This window comes from Oryzias latipes, chromosome 8 (genome assembly GCF_053564925.1).
Source record: "Oryzias latipes strain Hd-rR chromosome 8, Olatipes_Hd-rR_3.1".
NCBI classification, from domain to species: domain Eukaryota; kingdom Metazoa; phylum Chordata; class Actinopteri; order Beloniformes; family Adrianichthyidae; genus Oryzias; species Oryzias latipes.
The window spans coordinates 8918090-8938725 of record NC_136244.1 but is presented as its reverse complement, the minus strand read 5'-3'; the positions used below and the strand labels follow the sequence as shown (position 1 = coordinate 8938725).

Here is a 20636-nt window from a genome sequence, read left to right as displayed (position 1 = left end):
CGTGTCCGTGCAGAGCAATCGGACTTGATACTGTACGTTTTGTGGATGAGGGGCGGATGCGTTGTTACATGGGGGAGCCATCAGACTGCCATCAGCCCCGCAGCTCTATGTGAACGAGCAGCAGGGAGAACATGTCTCCAGCTCACACGGAGGCTGTGAGCTTTTCAAAGCAAAATTCCGCTCAGTCCTTAGAAACAGTTAAAACGACCACGTCAATTTGTGTTTCCAGTCGTGTCCCGACAAAATAAAGGCTGATGTTATTCCCACATATTGACGTGCAGCCCAGCTGCAGATTGCAGCTTTTCTGTCAGCAGCTGACCGGCTTTTCCAAACCCGTTGGTGATGGTGGATTTTTTCAAGCTGCTTTTAACGATTGCTTTTAACTTGAAAGCTGCATCATATTGTAGTGGCGATCAAGTGCAGGTTGGGTCTAATGGCACCAAAGGATTCTGGGATGCGGCCGGGCATGCGTGTTTCGTTTTGTTGAACCATGACTGAAGTGTCTAAGACCTGAAGTGAGGTCCAAGCTATTTGGCTGCTAAGAGGTGTGTTGAAAAATAAATGACTTGTTGCTTGGAGTTGGATAGAGAATTCAAACCATACACTGAGTCCAAATGTACATACATGGCGGCCGCCAATTAAATCCATAAATTAGCCGCGTCACCGAATAAGCCGCTGGGCTGTAAGCACAGGAAAAAAGTAGCGGCTTATAGTCCGGAAATTACGGTAATTTAAATAAAAAGGCCCAATTAAAAATACATTTCTTTATGAAGATACTGTCATGGTGCCTCAGGCAGTCTACCTTCCCCCTCACCTCTCTCCTCTGCTGATTGGAACCAGCTGCCGATACTCACCTCATCACCTGTCTGCCTTCATAAGGAGATCCAACCCCAGCATTCATCGCCAGTTTGTTACTCGCTCCAGTGCTTATGTCTGGCCTCCAAGTTAAGCTACGTTTCCATAGTCTTGACTTGTACTCACCACGCTTTGTTGCTCGCTCCCAGGTTGAAGTCCACGAGTATCCCTGGTTCCATCTCGTCGAGAGCTCCACAGTCAATCCTGCTCCGGCCAAGACGTTTCCTGCCTCATCACGCTCCGGTCTCGCTCTCAGCGGCCTTCCCCAAGACCTCCGCCTCGGACACGGGCCTCCACGACATCACCACCAAATTCCAACGGCGAAGTACAATAATCTACTTACCATTACCTTAAAACTTTACATTATTACATTCTTGGACTAAAAATAAATCTCTTCCAAGACTTCCTGGTTCAAGTTTACTTTCGGGTAAACTAAGGCGGGGGCCTTTCCCCCTCACAGACCCTATGACTGCTCCATAGAGTTACTAAATGGCGCCACCTTACCTAAAGGCAGTCTGTTTAATTCATCAGGCCCAGAGAAGTTAGCCATGGAAACATATATTCAGGAAGCTTTAGCATCCGGTCATATCCGTCCTTCCTCTTCCCCGGTGGGCGCAGTTGGGCTGCGACCCTGCATTGATTACCGTGAACTGAATCAAATAACGGTAAAAAACAAATATTCACTTTCCCTCATCAGCTCCGCTTTAGACTCCGTTCAAGAAGCCAGGGTTTTTTTTTTAAATTAGACATCCGCAATGCCTTTCATTTGGTCCACATGAAACAGGGGGAAGGAATGGAAAACCGCGTTCAATACCCCGTTGGGACATTTTGAAAATCTGATGATGCCTTTTGGTTTAACCAATGCCCCCGCCATCTTCCAGCACCTCGTTAACAATGTTCTCTGGGATTTTTTTAAATTGTTTTGTCTTCGTCTACTTAGACGACATACTCATTTACTCTCGGGACCTTAATCAGCACACCCACCATGTCCGTCAGGTTTTGGAACGCTTACTTGAAAACCAGTCTGCCACGTTATTCTCGCCATGACAGATACAAGAAATAATGTGGCTACAAAAACCCCAAGTATTCTATCCAAACAATTTTCTTGTAACCATTTTCTTGTTCTGAGCTGCCGCTTCTGTCTTTGCTATTCCACTCGGAGCCGCCAGATGGTTCATATTTCAGAAAACTATATTAGCCAAGGAGTCACTTTTTACTTTAGCCAGATATCTGAGTGGCGCATCAATTCAACACAGAGCAGACCACGCAGGGACAAGAAGTTGGGTACAAAATAGAGTAAATGAAAATAAAGGAACAGTTTTATAGCCAGTATCTTTCTCTTTACGGGTCTGACAGTAAATGTATCTGTTTAAAGTAATATTTTCTGATTAGACTTGCCGACTTTGAACACGGTATTATTCAGTTTTACCATCTTTTTGTATTAAAATCTTTCCGGTTACAACAAAGGCCTGTGTTTAGTGGATACGATGCAAGAGAGAATTTAGCTGTGAATCCCAACATAGAACAAGAGTCACATTGAATACAACTGTCCAGAACTGGAGGTGTTGGAGCAAAAATGCAGGAAACTGGGCTTGGAGGCAGAAACATAAACATTTGATAAATGAACATAAACAGGACAAAATCTGTGGAGAAATAAAACGAGACTGACGGGACTGAGCATGACCAAAAACACCACTGAAAAACTGAGCAATTATTATAAATATTAAGAATACAATCAAATGTCATGCATAGTCTTTTCTCAGTTTCCCAAGTGATTAACCAAAAAAGTGGCCTAATTTAGCTGATGTTACCGTAGTGTGGGACTATCTGGTACCCTGGATTTTAAAAGCAATTTGAACACCATGCTCACTACTTAGTAAATATGACATCACCAATTTCTCAAAGTAGAAACCTAATACATATACACTACATTAACAAAAAAATTTGCTCAACTGGATTGACTCACATGAACTGAAGAGCAATCCCATTCCGAACCCCTAGAGTTTAATATGATGTTGTTCTACCTTTTGCTGCTATTACAACTATTTCAACACATGTCAATCAGGCATTCCAGGATCTCATGCTGTTTCATATCCTACTGTAGTGGAGCACGGAAGAATAGTTGTGGATGTTTAGCTTGGCCTCTGGTTGGTTTCAGTTGTGCGTGTCAGTTTTTATATGGAGCAAGTTGTATAGAGGCATGGCGATCTGAAAGAAGTCCTGCAGGTATGTCGATAATATCTCAGCAATCTCAGGACTTGTCTGACATCTCAGACAATTTGCTGTCTTTTCTGTTTGAGTGCCTGCACAGCCTTGATGTCTTTGAGGTCCACTCTTACTCCTTCTGCAGACACTAAACAGCCAACATATCTAACCTCTTTACAGAACAGCTCGCACTTTTCTGGCTTTTTTAGCTTCGCTTCATGAAGCACCTGGACATGTTCACTAAAAGACTGTAACACTTAGCATTAAATGAAAGTATGGTAATTACAAAAAAATAATAATAAATAAACAGGAATCTCCTTCTTTCTTTACAGTATGGGCTTGTTTCTTTTTTTTTTTTTTTTAATCTATTTACACAAAACAACCCCAACATGACTCAATGATGTTTTTTCAGTCACTTTGTTATTGTTGAAATAAACACAGATATATACACAAATATCTCCCTTAGTTCAAACCATCACCCAAATACATCCAGTCTATTTACACTCAGTGCTTTAGAGTTTCTTTGGGGTCTTTCATATCTTAGAACAAAGAAGTCTCCAAGATAGCTGGTTCCTAACGCTCCGTCCGGTTTCAGATGGACAACGACGTCTTACGGTTCAGTTGAGCCAGTTACCATATGACTTTCTGATCAAAGGGAAGTCCTGATGCATGGCAGAAATTTACGGTATACACCCCAACGATAACAACAATAACAGAAAGAACAGTGTCTGTAAAATAAAAACGAGCCTCAAAGCAGAAACGACAGGGGCACTCACTTCCTTCTCCAAAACACATCTAAACGGAAACAGGACTTGATCTGTCTTCATCCACCTGGAGACTTGTTGGAGTGCCAAAGGTTTCACCTACCAGATTTACAATGCTGTTCCCTTTTTCTCTTTTTTATTTCACAAGCTAAAATTAATAAATACCTAAAAATGACCATTTTAATTACAATAAAATTATTGCTTTTAATATAAAAATAAAAACCAAATGTGGATGCACATATTTGGGTGCACCACATACACGACAAACTGTTGAGTAAAGGTTTACCAGAAAGAAATACGGGTTGCTCGTGAATTAATATACTTCACACAACCTTTTCTGACACAAGGGAATTCATAGAACCAGACAAACACTGATTTGAGTTCAGAAGAGGACTCATCAGGGTTAAAGAAGGTCTAACCCAAAAATTGCTTTCAATCAGAGCAAGAGCAGAGCAAAAGCTTCGCTCTCCTACCTGCTATGAATGTGGAAATAGTCAGAAATCCATTGGGAAAGGGCAAAGGGATTCAGTAAATAGACCTACACAGAACTATTGTCCCTAACATGTTGTAGTGATGACTTGAATGCAGACTAAATGCACTTAAGAGAAGAAAAAAACATTATTTTCCAGTTTTTTGTGTTTTAATAACTTCAGAAATCTGGCGATTGATCATCAGCATGAGGAAGAGAATAATCTGATTTATTCTGTACCTTGGGCTTATTTTGACGCATATTAGATAGATTTTAGATGAATAAAGAAAAAAAATCAATGCATTCTTTGCTGTGATGAATAGAGGCAGCTCACTTTACCACTGTAAAAAACAGACACACTGCTTCGTTTTATAGATCAAGCAGTCTGAACAACTGTAGATGGAAACTACGTTTTTGAGACATTTATGGAACATTTGGTTTTAAGTTTAGTTTAAGCCCTTAATCAACTGTATTGATTTTATTGGAGCTCATCTCTGTTGATTTTAAGGTTTTGATTTTTCAGGTGATGTGCAGAAGCCAATGTCTTTTAATATTGTCCCTTAGTTACATATGTTTGTCCTAAAACATTTGGCTAAAGAAAACTAAAACACTCTTATCTCCCAGAGTGTAACACACTCTTAGTGTATAAACTATGCTTACAAACATAAAATAATTATCCTTTTAGCAGAATCCTGAGCAGTTTAAACGCTACCTTATATCTGAAGCGTCTTTATTAAATATTCAGCTCAATACTGTTTTTGTTTTGTACAAAGTTGTCCTGTGTGAGCAATCAAAACACTAACTGTCACAAATAGAGTTAAAAATAAGCTGCATCCACTACTGTGCATTGCTATAGGGATATGGTCATCTTCCACAGCCATGAACAAAATTCTTCAGCATCTTAACATTCCACAAAGTTATGATGTTTCACCTTTAAAGAAGAACAGGACAGAAATATTGAGGAAGTAACGAATATCTAATTTATGACATTTTGGGTTCCAAAGATCCTCCCGAAGGATTGTACCAAATCAAATTAAGGTAATTTTGTGATGTTTTTGGGGTAAAGCTATTGCTAAGACACATGAAAAATTAAAAACCCGACCACCCTCCTCATGTGGGAGGAGCTACTAGAGATGTTAGTGTGGCAACAACAGTGATGTAGGTTTTTGGGCACAAACTACTTGTTTTTATGCAGGATCACACCAGGCACAGACGCAGTTCAAGGGTCTCTTAAATTATATAATTTATTATAATTAAAAAAAAGCAGACAGTCATGAAATACTAAGAACAATCTTGTGCTCAGCTTTCCTACCAGCAGACTGGGTCAGAAGGTGGGGAAAGAAACCTAAAACAACTAAACACCCCACTCACATGCACCATGCCACACACAAACGTTGAAGGTAGAGGGAAGTCAAACCCAGGAAGCATAGCACACCAGCAGGACCACACCACCTGTGACCCGGTTCTCATGAGGGGCTAGTTCTGAAGATAGATTAAAAACATTAACAACAGTATAAAAAACGCATGCACACACATTAAACGATATTGTCACTTAATCCGGGCCCCCTCCAAGAAATGACATCTGATGATTTTAAATGCAGATCTGGACTTGGATTTCTTCACTTCAATGTCAGAAGTTTGTTGCCAAAATTGGATTTAATTAGGCTATGGGTTCTTACAACCCATAGTGGGTTGTTATGGACCAGCTTCATCCAAACCAGAAGCACTTTCCTTTCTCTATGATGTGCTCCATAGTCTCTGTAACACATACATTATATGGGAGATCTCAATTGGAATAAATTGTTGATAGGTTTTTCTCTGTTGGGGGATCAGCCGGGCTGCTGAACTGTCTGCTGCTGGTTCTGGGGTGTCGGGTGCCGGGCCTCCTGCCTTTGCTGGACCATTCAATGTGATCAAGGTACACTCTAAGAAGCACACATTCATTCAACCCACCTGTCTACTCACTTTTACACAAATAGGGGCATGGGTATTGTTTTTACACCCCTCTCCAAGAAAATTGATTGTGAAAATCTTGTGTGCACATGTCTGTGTGCATAAGTTCATTTCAGAAGAACCTGTAAAAACTTGTGTGCAGACTATTAGTTGGTGTGTTTTGATGTGTATATGTGAGAACTAACTCATTATGTTATGACTCTGTATTAATGACTGTTCCCCCACCCCCTCTAGCTCCCCCATGATAACCCCTTTCCCCTATCTCAAACATCACACTCTCTCCCTCTCTCTTTTATTTTTCCATCCGGTCCAACAAGGAATGGATATAAACATTATAAATAAAGCTTAGCCATCAATACAAAAGGTTATTTTTATCTTTTCAATTTTTTCATTTTTTACAAATATACACTTCATCCACAAACCTCCATTGTACCAATAAAATCTTTCCAATACAAGAGGTCCTTAGCTCAAATCTGCTTACTCAGCTGTTGGGCATGAAAGGTTAAACAACAAACAAACTCTGTGACCCCTCCTCAGCTGTTGAGAAAACCTTTTTATTTCTGCTTGAAAGGACCAGAAGCGAGCTGAAATATTTCCTTTTTCACAGCTATCTAACATTGTTGTTCAACAGGAAGTCATTTGCATTTGCCTCAACTTCTCTAAATAATCTTTCAAGAGACTGTGTTGCTGGGAGGAAGAGACTCGCAGAAAGCTGATTAGTTTTATCATGGTGCCCATTACACTGCTACACTCTTTGTTCAGAGAGGCACACAGAACACTCAGGTGGATAATACTGTGGTATGCAATGACATCTGAGTTATCTTCTTTAATCCGCGTTACAGTCCCTGCTTCTTTTCCTACCATGGCTGGAGCACCATCTGTAGTGACTGAGATCCCCTTTTTTGGATCAACACCCCTCTGCATCAGCATCTCCTTAATAGCCTCATATATGTCTACTACTCTTGTGTGCGTCCCAAGACAGAAAGGACCCCCATTAGTGTTCTGTTTCAGGTGCCCCAGCTGGGACGTAAACCGGGGCCCTTCTTGCTGTGAGGCAAGTGCGCTAACCACTGCGCCCATGTGTGGACTCGTCAATGGCTAATGAAATGCATTCTGCACCCTGCAAAGTTTCCTTAAGCTGTGACCGCAGATCACCTGCTCATTTCAGATCTTCTGATTGTGGAGGTGGGTGACATTGGGATTTGTTTAATTTTGTCAGCGAGTTTGTCTATTGGTCCGCCTCCCAGGGGCATCTCTGCAGCGCTACTCAAGCAACAAAGGTCACATCATTGAAGGATTTTTTATGTTGCACCCAAAATCCACCAGAGTGCACACTCATCCGCACATTGTTGCACAGTAAAGTGTGTGATGAGTTGGGTTGATCTCTCAAATTGAACTCTTGGCTCATTTATTTTCTGCACTCTCACCTCAGACGTTTGTTCAAAATGTTGGTGTTTGCTTTTGTAGTGACGTTTGATATTAGCGTGTCATCCTATCATGTGTTGATCTTTTCCCCGCTAGGCGCTAATTTTTCATTTTTTATCTTTTAGTCCGGAGAGAACAGTATGTTGGTTCGGATGTGGACCGCAGTCTGCCATTTGTTTATATCTGGTCTTGTCATATAGAAAACCAAAAATTTAAAACACTTGAGGACATGTTGGGCAAACATTCAAAACTGTTTAAAGATGAATTAGGGACACTCAAAGATGTCAAAGCAACCATCATAGTGAAGCAGAATGCACGCCCCAGATTTGTAAAAAAAACGCCCATTAACTTTTTGCTGTGAAAAACCAAGTTGAAAAAGGAGGGCAGGAATATTAACGCGGGTGAAATTTAGTAGGAGGACAGCAACAGTGGTCCCATTAGTGAGACAAAACACTGACATTATGCAGGGATTACAAAGTAACCATGAATGCAGTGTCAGATCTATCTATCCCCTTCCAGGAATTGAAGAACTCTTCATCAAGTAGAGGAGAAGTGTTTTCCAAGATCAACCTTGCATCAGCATATCAAGAAGTCCAATTGGGGGATGCTTTAAAAAAGTACACAACAATCAACACACACTGAGGATTTTTTTTTGTGTTAATTGTCTTCCTTTTGGAATAAGTTCATCCCCTTCCATTTTGGATGTGTTTGCGTACTTGGCCGACTTATTGGTGACCAGTAAAACTGGAACATCTGTGCAACCTTGACAAACTCCTTCAGCAGTTGAAAGAAAATTGACTTCAGCTTGATAGAAAAAATAAAGTGAGTTCAAAAAACCACATAATGAATACTTGGGTCATTTGCTCGATCAAAGTGAAGTACACCCAGCATTGGTGAAAGCCATCCTAGAGACCGCAACACCATCCAATGTGAAGAAGTTACAATCTTTCATTAGGCTGGCAAACTACTACGGATGCTTTCTACCAGGCCAGACCACTGTATTGGCACCACTGTAGAAATTGCTAAGGGATGATGTTACATGGTTTATGGGAAAGGAGCAACAAAAGCTTTTAATCTAAATGCTAAACAAACAGTCAGAACTACAAGAACTGACCATAAACTTTCAAAAGTTCGTAGTTTTGTCAAGGAAATATGGCACTTCGCAGTGGAGGAAAACCTGAAAGCATTCCTCATGTGAAGAAATGAACTTTCAACAGAGCAAAGCTGTGTTATCTGGTGGACTCATGTCAGTGTGACAACCAAACTGAGAAAAAGTGGTGTTAAAAGAGTTCGACAATTATGACCTCCATTGTTGTTGAGTAGCTTTGCGTTTGCTGTAGTCACACTACCATGACGCAAAGCCACGCAATTGGTCTTTACCCCCCACATGAGCCATCCAACTTTGAGTGGAAACGTTTGCCGGAATTGCCTGGACCCTTCTAAACTGGAATGTACTCTACTGTACCGCTCAGTGGAAAATAGGCTTTATATTCTCCTCCATGTAGATTTTGGACTCCACTTGCTGATCACTTCATCAACACGTCACAGCCCAAAGCTGAGTTTCTGATTGGTAGATGCAATGTAAATTATTTGCCAAAGTTCAGGTATTTGAACTTGCGCCGCCAAATATTCCCCACGAGTCCAAATTTTTTTCTTGCTCCCAAAATGTGCACAGCAGGACCTCTGATCACATCTGTACATTAACTTAACATTGACACTGGGCTACTTGCACTCACTGGAGTGTTCAATGTGATGAAGTACACATCAGGAAATACCCAGTTTTTCAGTTCACTTCCTCATTCCCTCTATTTGAACACAAGCATGGTTGATGTTTTATTTGTTTATTTATTGGATATGCAATCTCATGTATTCATGTCTGTGTGCACAAAAAAATACCAGTCGAAGTGGATCTTCTATGAATACTGTAAATTTGTATAGATGTGCTCAAGACTTATAAACAGCTATGGATGCCATGTGATGGTGTGTGTGTGTACATGTGTATACAAGCAACAATGCGTATAATTTACACATGACAGGGATCTTATTCCATGACCTTGTATTATCTGCCTCTCTCTTTCTGTCTCCCCTACTCTCGTCCTGTCGGAGCGGCTCAAGTTCAATAAAGTTCAGCTACAATTACAAAAAGGGTTTATATCAACACAATCAAAGAGTAACAAACATCCCAGATTTTAAAAACAAAACATGTCCATCCCAAAAGAAACTAGCTGCAATATGTGCAATCATTTGGTGCACAGAACAAACAAAAAATTAAAAAAAACTGGGCTCCTCTTCCATGGAATTGCGTTTGGTGTGAACACAGCTTTTGGTAATTTGATAATAAAAGCACAGCACTTCTTTTTTATATCCTTTTGTGAAAATGTAGAAATTAAAATATGCATGTATCTGTTGTGATTTAAGGTTTAAAGCTGTGTTAACACTGAACATGATTCGAGCAGCAGAGGCGGCCACTTTCAATGTTAAGTCAATCGAAGGGCGGAGCACGAAGGTCTGGCAGCAGCGCAATTTGGGCGAAGTGCCGCAGCGGGCCAGAGTTAAACAATTTCAATTCTGGAGAAATAGCCGCATCGCATCAACCAATCAGGCACTCTATGTGACGTTTTCAGTGACAGTGGGTATAAAATACATCTAATATGGTAGATCAATCCAATAGTTCTCCTGAACTTCCATCCATTTTCTTAACCCGCCGCCCTGAAAGGGGTGCAGCGGGGTTTCCGGAGCCTGTCCTGCCTACTTTTGGGCGTAGGCGGGTACACCCTAGACCAGGGGTCGGGAACCTTTTTGGCCAAGAGAGCCATAAACGCCACATATTTTGAAATGTAATTTCGAAAGAGACATACAATAATGTAGCGTCCCTTTCCCACACTGAGGCACGGAGACTTAACCTCTTTTAAAGTTCTTTATTCTGGTTACTGTAGACCGCAACAGACGCCGTACAATTAATTCAGCAACTCCTGAATCTCTCCCGCCGAGACGAGACGAGAGCGCTTCTACCAATTTTATATTCCCCTGCTCCCGCTCCAGCCCTCCCATTTCCTTTATTCGGCCCATAGCTGAACCCCATTGTTCCAAATTACCTAACAACAGGCTGAGCGACAGAACTGAAGGGCAATCAGATCTCTGCTTGATGCGTTCAATGAACTCCAGAACTTATAACGCGGCCCAACAGCCATCCAACTGCGACAATATTTTTAAAACTAAATATACAAATGAATATGTGTATTTGATGTAATTTCAACATTTTTAAAGTACAGTGATCCCTTGCTATAACGCGGTTTACTTTTCACGGTTTCGCTACTTCACGGATTTGCATCGTGCATTGTGTTCTGCATTCTGATTGGCTAAAAAAGTCACTCCGCTTCTTCTCTATCTGTGCGTCAATAATGTTGCAGTTTAATATGTACAAGTATGTAAATCAGCTTTCCAAATTACGTACATGCAAATCATCTTGCAATTTCAAGTTTCTCTAAAACCCATAGAAAAAGAGCAACACCAACTGTCAATCACTATGTTCTTCTCCCGAACAAACACAGCTGCACCGCGGGCTTGAGAAGGAGAAAACACTGCAGCTTCTCAGACTGAAGAGCATTAAAATACACCTGAGCCACTATTTGTCCGTTTGTACTTTGTATTTTTTCATGATCATTTTAAATTTTCTCCCGTTTAATTCAATTACTCTCGGGTCGCGGTGGGCGGGGCTAATCTCCGCGATTTGAAGCCTTCTGTTTACATCGATGATTCAAATTATTATTTGATAGTACAGAAGTTATTTGTTGAAAAAAAAACGTTTTTAAAGTACTTTGATTTGTGAAACAAATGCTTGAGCCTGTAAAATGGTTTGTTCTTTCTTTTCTATGTATAACAGAGTATTTAATTGTATAATAATTGTTTAAAAAAAAATAGAGGTTTCTACTTCACGGATTTTGCCTATCACGGGTTCTTTCTGGAACGTAACCCCCGCGAAAAACAAGGGTTTACTGTACAATAAGTCTGTGGATTCTTTTTAATAACATTGTTATGCTGTTGCTAATAAATGATGAGTATTTTTTCGTGGAGGTTTTGCTGATTGTCTAGTCTGGTTGATTGATACGTGGTGAGTTTCTGCTTCATGCTGGCGTTGAGACTTTAAACGTGATCTTAGGTTGGTATGAATGTTTTGTAGATGTGAGAAAGACTGCTCACATGCAGACCTGGAGCCAAACACACACTCACGAGCTGCAGTGAGTGACGGGCAGTGGGTTTTACGTTTTTACAATCCCTGCGCGATTCACTTGCTGCCGGTCCCCACAACCCCTCACCCCCACCCTCTGCTTTCTTCTTCACACCTCCCGTCCCCGCAACTGTGCGCTCTTTCTCAGAGACGGGAGCGCGCAGTTTTAGGCACGGCAATTCACAGGTTTCCGGGTGGTACAAACTCTGTGAAATAATAGACAATTGTTAACTTATACTAGTGCTGGCGCAGATTTCTCTCTCTAAGCACCGCTACTACTGCGCGCCTCTGGCATCGCATCGCGCCCGAGAAGGACTGGTCTAATAAAAAAAAAAAAGTATAATTAAAGATTTGTCTGCGAGCCACATGTGACCATCAAAAGAGCCATACATGGCTCGCGAGCCATAGGTTCCCGACCCCTGACCTAGACAATCTGGTGCAGGGCCCATGGAACTGGAGCGATCACGATCATTATGTGGGTTCCCAGGAGGCGATCTGGCGGCCACACAGAAAGTCACTGCGGCATTAAGGAGGTAGCTTGGTCGAGCTTCCTTAAACTAATGAGCGACCTCGGGCGCCTTTCAGGCAGACTACTCTAGCAGTGTTTTACTCGGTTACTTCCCTTGGCCAGTTCAATTAATCAACTCACCTGTTCAGCATCCTATTTAAATCCAGGTGTGCAGTTTTTCATTCACTTCCTTTACCGCAAGCGCTGCGTTCGTCGCCCCACCCTCCTCCCCGGATTCCACCTGTGAGGACAGTTAGGGGTAGTTATTATCCAAAAGTTTTATGGAAATCTCATCTCATGGAATTGTACGGAGCCTTATGCCAAACGAAAAGAATATGAATGCCAAACAAAAATGTGGATGCCAAATGAAAAGAATGTGAATGTCATGGTGCCTCTGGCAGCTCTCCTCTCCCTCCCCTCTCTGCTCTGATCCTGATCATCACCAGCTGTGGATCCTCAGCCCATCAACCTCCAGCCCTTCTTAAGGAGATCCAGTGCCAGCATTCATCGCCAGTTCGTTGCTCTTCTACAGTGCTTAGGCTGGTCGCTCAAGTACCTTGCTCATGAAAGTTTGCCTCACGCTAATGTTATGTTTACGCCTCGCCTGCAGGAATTGTCCTCCAGGAGTGTCCACCTGGTTTCCACCTCCAGAGCTACTCCTTCGCCACGGCTCCGCAGTGACCGTTCACCACGCCAAGTCCACCACACAAGCCCTCTCCTTAAACCCTCCAGTCACGCCCCAGCCGAGCATTCCGATTCTCGTCATACTAAGCCTCCACGGGACTCTGCCTCCACAGTCATCATCGGATCTACGTCCAGGAAAATAAATCTCTTTGAACTTCCCTGCTCAATCTCCTTCTGGGTTCCAGGGTCTGGGTCTGTCTTGGTGTTCCGAATCATGAAAGTGAATGCCAAACTTAAAAAATGTGAAAACCAAAACTAAAAGAATGTGAAAATAAATATTTTTTACTGCATGAGTTGTCTGACTGAAATGATATTTTTCTTATTTTCATCGAGAAAATAATAAAAATGGTCCCCTAATTTTATTCTTGTTATTTGTACCCTCTCTGGGTAATGCAGAACAGCAAGCTCTCAAAGGGGGGTCAGGGAGAGACGTAAAGACCGCGGAAGCGGCAGTCTTTCAAACACAGCTAGCGAAGATAATTGTAGAGCTCTTTAAAACAAATAAACCTGATGTCTCAACATCATCTGAGTTTTCCATGCATTTTCAATGCATTTTAAATTAGATAAATGCAAACACCGCTCCATGTAGCGATCAGGCTGAAAACTTTAGCTAGTAGCTCTTCCCACATGCTGCTGGGTTTTCAAGCTTATGGAACACATTTATTGACAGGTGGTGAGCGGAGAATTTGATGCGTGGCGAAAGAAAAGCGGCAACCGCGAATTTGGGCACGAATCCCATTCAGTGCAAAGGCAGCACACATGAATTAAAACCTTTAGTGTATAAATATGATTTTTGGGTTTGTTTACCATGCAGAATTAGAAAATTATAGGAAAAGCAATTATAGGAATGCAAGCAACTCTAAAAAATTTTTAATGGCTGCAGGAATAATTTGTTAAAGCTTTATCTCTACGGTTAATGCCCCAACCAATAATTAAGGGTTTCTGCATCATTATTATAGGAGGTGGCTTTGAACCAGTGTACAATGGCAGAGTCAAGTTCCTAAAGTTGAAGTAGCTTTTATGTCCATCATATTTATTGAATATGGTGTTTGGGATGAAAGTGATTTCACGTCCTTAGCGCTCATACATCACACAACTTTGATCTCTTTAATCTCTTTGGATGCACACAAATTCAAACAAACTAGTCAAAGGCTCTCAAGTGGCATAATCCTTATAGAATATGCAATACTGAAGGAGATTCTGTATACACTTTTAGCTGAGGCAGAGGAATATATTTGGCTGGTTTTGTAGTAATCTGGTAAAACAAGCACTGCTGCCATTCACGGACACTTTCTTGTGCTGCCATGACACTTGTCTTCACGCTTAATGGGGTTTGGTCTCAGAGGAGTTTGACTAAATGTTGTGAAGCCACATCAATAAGTGGGATGATTATTCTTGTCCAGTCATGCCTGCTGAAACATGGATTCATCTCTGCTGTAAGTGTCAGTTTGAATGATTGTCAATTAGTTCCATCAGTCTTTCTTTTCTCCTCTTTTTTCCCCCCCAAACACATTTCCACCTAAATTTCCCCGCTTCCCTCTTCACTTTCTGCCTGCTCCAGCTTATCTCATCCGTCATTTCCAACATCTCCGCTCTTCTATTTCTTTAGTGTTTCACCTGTTTCTCCTTAAGATCATTTTCTCTCCTCTCGCCGTATTTCCTTCCTTTACATCCTTTCATCCTCATTCACTCTTTGTCAGCATTCCTGATTACCTAGAACGTTTTTGCTTCGCTGCGTCTTCCCCGCTTGCCGAGCCTCCTCTCGTTTCTTTCTCCTCCTCCTCTGACTCTCTTGACCTTGTTCTTCAACCTCGATTATTTTCTATCGTCTACTTTGTTTTCTAGTCCACAAACATTTGCAACCATCGTGCTGAGTGTGTCTAAAGAACTTTGAAAAGCCCATTTGTGTAAAACATTTTTAGTTGGGTTTTAGATTTTATTTTTCACTTTTTTGTCTAGTTTTTATTGGCAAAAAATATTACTAAATAATACATGGATTCAGGCAATGAAAGAATTTCAGTTCAGTTTAGCAAATGCAGGTTTGTAGCTGATCACAAGCTTTCAGATCACCTTCTCTTGCATAATTCCACATCCAGCTTGTCGTCTTCCTCCGCTGGTTAGACAGCACAGCAGCTGGCCAGGTCACTCTGTTGGACTCACGTGGGTCAACAGTATGTCAGTGCTGCTTGTCTGTGTCAGAATAAGTGCCACGTCCTTGCATAAACACACAGGCTCATAAATAAACAGACACATGTGAATTGTCCCCGAGACCTTCTGCCACATCACTCGGCATTTGTACTTCCCTGGATGCCCTTGGGTTGTCCCATTTGGAAAGACAGTTCCTGCACATTGCCTGCACGTGCCAACATCTGTGTGCTTGCCTTTGCTGTGCCACAGCTCAAACTCAACTTTTAGTCACTGTGAGATCAGCTTAAGAAATGGTTGTAGATGTCATTTTCAGACACAGACTGAGAAATAGTCTGATTTACTAAGTTTGGTACAAAGAGCCACTTTTGTGCCAATTATCCTACACACCTCTGCAAGAGACACAGTCAAGCAAAACAGTGGCAACAAGAAAAAAAATCAAGAAAGTGTTTTGGTTGACTGGCTTTGTTGAAATTTTCTAATCAGAGATTCTTGATTGAAAGATTTCCTATCAGTGGTTTGCACAACCTTAGATATCATGATTTGGGACATTAAAGCAGTTGCTTACCTGTGTGTGCACACTGCTATGTTCACATTAGGTATGTGACGCGCATTCTTGAATGCGCTGAACACGCATTCATGAACCCCTATTTAGCCAATGGTGTTCACACTGGACAGTCGCTACCCGATACTGGCGTATGTCTGCCACCTACAGAAGCTTAGAGTCAAGTGTTGAACCGGTGCAGATCTTGTGAATCTTGTTCCAGGCTTTTTCTCTCACAGCTCTGTTCTGATATAGTAAAGACTTGGTGTCATATATATTTCTTGCTGGGCACAAACTGCAATTATTAATTTCTCTATGATCAATTTTCTAATGGTTGGCCCTTCCATGAATTAAAAGGGACACCATCAATACGTTACAACCAGATCCAAGTCCCTACTTGAATAACATCTGACCTGGTATAACTTCAAACGCGCATTTAATTAATTATTCAATGGCCCCGTGTTTTGTACATAGAGCTTGATTATAAATTGTCTTGCGGCGTGTTAACTCAAAGGTTTTGAAAACGGAAGCACCAAAAAGTAGAAAACATTTAGGCGTGTTTACATAGACTTTTTATTCAAAGTGGCCACTTGGATGCTCGTTGCCATAGGGGTATAAACGTAGCATTAGAAGCATTTTATCAATTTAACACATTTTCGTTTAATTAGCATAAAAAAATCTGCCAATGGGCAGATTTTTTTATGCTAATTAAAAGTAAAATAAAATTCTGAAACTTATGTAGAAAGCGTCAGAGAGTAAAAGTGTTCTGGGGCCGCGCAGTTTTATCCTCGGTTTGTATCCTGGTAAATTGGTCTTACCAAGAATTCTTATTTTAACCAGACATGTTTTTAGGATTTTTTTGCTACTTAGAAACTTTCATGAAAAGATGATTTTTCTTGCAAGACAGAAAGTCAATAAATCAATTTATTATTTGTATAGCACTTATAAAAACAGACGCAACCAAAGGGCTTAGCATAAAATCAAATATATATAAAATTACTAAAAAATTAATACTGTGAAATAAACAATGACAAAAAAAAAACACTAAAAGCAGTTAAACAACAAAAGAAATAAAACACTAATATTAACAAAATAAAAGTAACAAAGTCAAGCAAATTTTTGAAACAAGGGTCTTTTTCCTTTCTTAAGCTTCAGGTTTTGAAGAGCATTTTTGCATGTTGAAGTTACACAGAGTTAATTTGAATTAAATATGTTTATATTATCTTTGCATGTACAAGCCATAAATGGGGTTTCTGCTTTAATATAGACACCATTTTTAAATACCACCTAAAACCAAAACTACTCACGATAATTGATTATTTTCATTCATTCAGTAAAGAATTGTTTTCATGACAACCTCCTGTAAAAGCCTCACATGATCAAATGATCAAGCCATCATTGGAGTCCAGTGTGTGGAAACACTTGAGCATAAAGTGTGGTACCATGTGCTCATAATAATGGACCAATATCAAATATGAATCGGCTCGGCAAACACAAATTACAATAAAATCAAATCATTGTCAAAATTAATCGTTCCACCCCTACTCATGTATCATTTTTTCTCATTCCTGGAACATATGAATGACCGATGTGCTGCAGATTTTTTTTCGTCTGTTATGTTTATAAAGAATAATGTGAGATGAATTTGGAAGGATCTTTGTGCGGTGATCAAAACTGTAACTATATTTGTCACTGGCAATTTCAGACCTAGAAAAAAAAGAGGAGAATGCAAGAGGAGAACACTCCCGGGAATTTTGTAGTGAGGAGCGAGGAGACAAAGACTCTGGCAGCTGAAGCAGTTTATTAAAATCCAGGGTGACCCACTGAAAGGAAACTTGATAGACTCCACTATGGTCATTAGATTTGTTTTATAATTTATAACTATCGATGTTCACAGCTGGTTACAGTAAGCAACAGCTTGTTTTAGCAATTGGTGCAAATGGTGTTAGTAAACTGGTAAAATACTACAAAGATAATGAATAGATGTTTGCAGACTTTTCTTTTTTTTTTTTTTTTTAACTTGTCCTGTCCAACAGCTGGGCAGGCAGATGAGAGCTGACGGCCTCTTGTGTTGGACATATTTTACTTTAACAAGTGGGGTTATTAATCTTCAGACAAACCAAAGGTATGTCTGAATAAACCCCTTTTGTAAGTGAGGCCAAACTTTATTAATTTCAATCATGTTTGAAAATCTTTGGTGTTGGGCCGGACGGAAAAGGAAAGAAGGGAAGAAGAGAGAGGGATGTTAGAGAGAGGGGGGGGGGTAAGAGGGTGATAATAGGAGAGGGGAGGGGATAAGACCATGAAGCAGCATAAAGCAACAAGTTTACTGGTTGTTTATCATTCCGGTAAGGTTCAAATGTAGTACAAAAAGGGCGGGGCCTGTCCACACACACACTCAAATGTTATCAACTCACCTGCTGGCTGAAAAAAATGTCCACATGTCAACATGTACACAAAACAGATAGTGTTCACACACGCATACTTATGCCTTTAAACCAACTAGTGTGAAATATTTCATTCATTCAATCACACAAACTATTAGTGCAAAGGTGAGCTAACACCTGTGCCCAGGTGAGTGTTTATGTTTTTCTAAAATGGACGGTGGAATGTGAAAAGAAGGAAGGAGAGTGCCCAGCCATCCCCACACCAAGACCCCCGCCGCAGCAGCAGCGGCAGCCGGAACCCCCAACGCCAAACGGCAGCAGGCAGGGAACAACCGCCCCCCGGGCGACCCAGTCCGCCACCCAGGCCAGGGCCAGCAGGATCGCCGCGAAGTCCCCAGAGCCAGAGAGCAGGGAGGCACGGAGGGAAAGAGAAGGGAATGGAGAATGGCGCCCAGAGCCCCAGACGAGCAGCCCATCACCCCCCAGGAGTTCCGGGCATCTCCCCTCCCCCCCCCCCCCCACCCCCCCCACCCCCCCCCCCACCCCAGGTACGAGCCAGGACCCCCCAAGGGAGACCCGCTCCGCACTCCAGGCAGCCACCCACCCGGCCCACGGTTAGTCCAGGGAGGAGCAAGGCAGGGACCAGCCGCCCCCGCCCAGGAGGGGAGCGCCCCGGGGAGAAAGGGGGCCCACTAGGGGTGTTGTAAACTTGCCCCGACCACGCTCGGCCACAGTTGGACCTTACCCAGGGGCAAGGACCAGAACCCACCCCCCAGGGACACGGACACCCCCGGCTCAGGTGTAATGTGAACCCCCCCCCCCGTGCGGAGAGAGCACCGCCGCGCCCAGGAAACCGGCACCCAGGGGACACGGCCGTCGTTGCCAAGGGCCCCGTACCCCCCACCAGGGCAGACTTTTCTTTGTAATAGTGGAAAAAATGGTCATTATCCGGGAAAAGACGTTTCTTAGTATTGCTATGCACGGGAAGGGGCAGAATTCTGCCCCTCTCCATGTCTGCTCTGCAATTATATACTTTTTCACCTGCCTATTTATTGCTCTGTTCATAACTAGTTCTCTTCTAGAAAAGTTGTCATCTCTCTGCAGCCTTCTAGGTTGTTGTTTTAAATTCTGCTCCATTTACCTGATCCTGTTTTGACCCTACCATTCCCTGGACTTTCCCCTGTCGGCATTTCTACCTGTCTGATGAAAAACACCCAGGTTTTGGATTGAATTTGTGGACCGTGTGACCTTCTACTCATCCTGGAACCAGCCATCCTTAAAAGACTTTGCTGCCTCAGCCAGTTGCACAGCTGTGCCTTGGGTTTGGAGCTGCTGAGAATCTGCTCGGTGCTGCCCCCCCATTTGTGTGAGGAGAATCTGCTGCCATTCCTTGCTGCTTTTAGCCAAAATAAAAAAATCTGCATTTTCTACGATATAGTTTCTGCACAGTGGCAGCAGTTTATTAGAAACAGTCCCGCCTTTGCATTGTGGGCAGGACTGTTGGCGCGAAGCAACCCGACCCCCTTTCCCCTCCCTGTTACGTAAGGGAGCGGAGAGGAGCCTGTGTATGGCTTTTCTACATCACAAATAAGGTATTTTTCAAACTTAATTTTTTTGTCTGCTCCTGACAGCAATTTGACTAAAAACAATCCTTGGAAATGCAATTTTGAGCTTAATTTTTTTTATTTTGTGGCATCAGAAAAATGCCACAAGAACATGTTGAAAACACCAAATACATTGTTTTTTTTTAACTGAGTGGGTCTTTAATAAACCATTGTATTTCAGTGCCATTTGGGGTAATTGGCCTTTTGGGATTCAGTTTTTCCTCAGCCTTTGAGATGAAGGGGATAGAACCCCAGAGCATGATGAATGAATAAACATACATGAAGACTGTTTCCTAATAGAATCCTAATAAATATGCAACACTAAAACATGAGAGAATAATTAACTTTGGCATGAAGATAAAGACGAGGATCTGGCAATTGGTGCAAAAAGAAACCAATGTTGACTAGGAAATAGTTTACCAGTTCCAATGCATTTACACTGTCACCCTCACACTCATGCACAGACAACAAGCCTGCTGTAAAATTAAAATGCTTTTAGATTTCAACAAAACTTGTTGGGTCACAGTTGGCTCTATCCTTTGCTTAAATTGCAGGTAAAAACAAAAGGGAATATACCAACATCACAGTGGAGGCCTGAGACTGTATACCAAGCCATGGTGACATGCTGATACGCCGGTGGACGTCAATTACACATTGAGTACAATAATGATTAACCTCTTGAGACCTACAGTACATACAAGGACATCATATTGTGGGTTTTATTTTCACTATAGTTAATTCTGATCACCTGGGGTCCCGTGACTATGAAATAAAATAAAATAAAAGCATGTCAAACAAGAGCTCGGGTCTCAAGAGTTTAAAAGTGACAACTTAGGCAAGATAGGTGTTTTGACCTTTGAAAAAG

The 20636-nt window shown here is 41.7% G+C and overlaps 2 long non-coding RNA genes across 2 annotated transcripts in view; one reads left to right on the top strand and one right to left on the bottom strand.

Moving 5' to 3' along the window:
• Positions 1 to 20636, bottom strand: part of LOC144994264 (uncharacterized) — an 83556-nt gene that overhangs the window by 28193 nt on the left and 34727 nt on the right. The gene's annotated exons all lie outside the window — the stretch shown is intronic.
• On the top strand, positions 1047 to 13139 carry LOC144994265 (uncharacterized). The gene is made up of 3 exons (XR_013657718.1): positions 1047 to 1180; positions 6104 to 6211; positions 13018 to 13139. It is a non-coding gene; the product is annotated as an uncharacterized LOC144994265 (long non-coding RNA).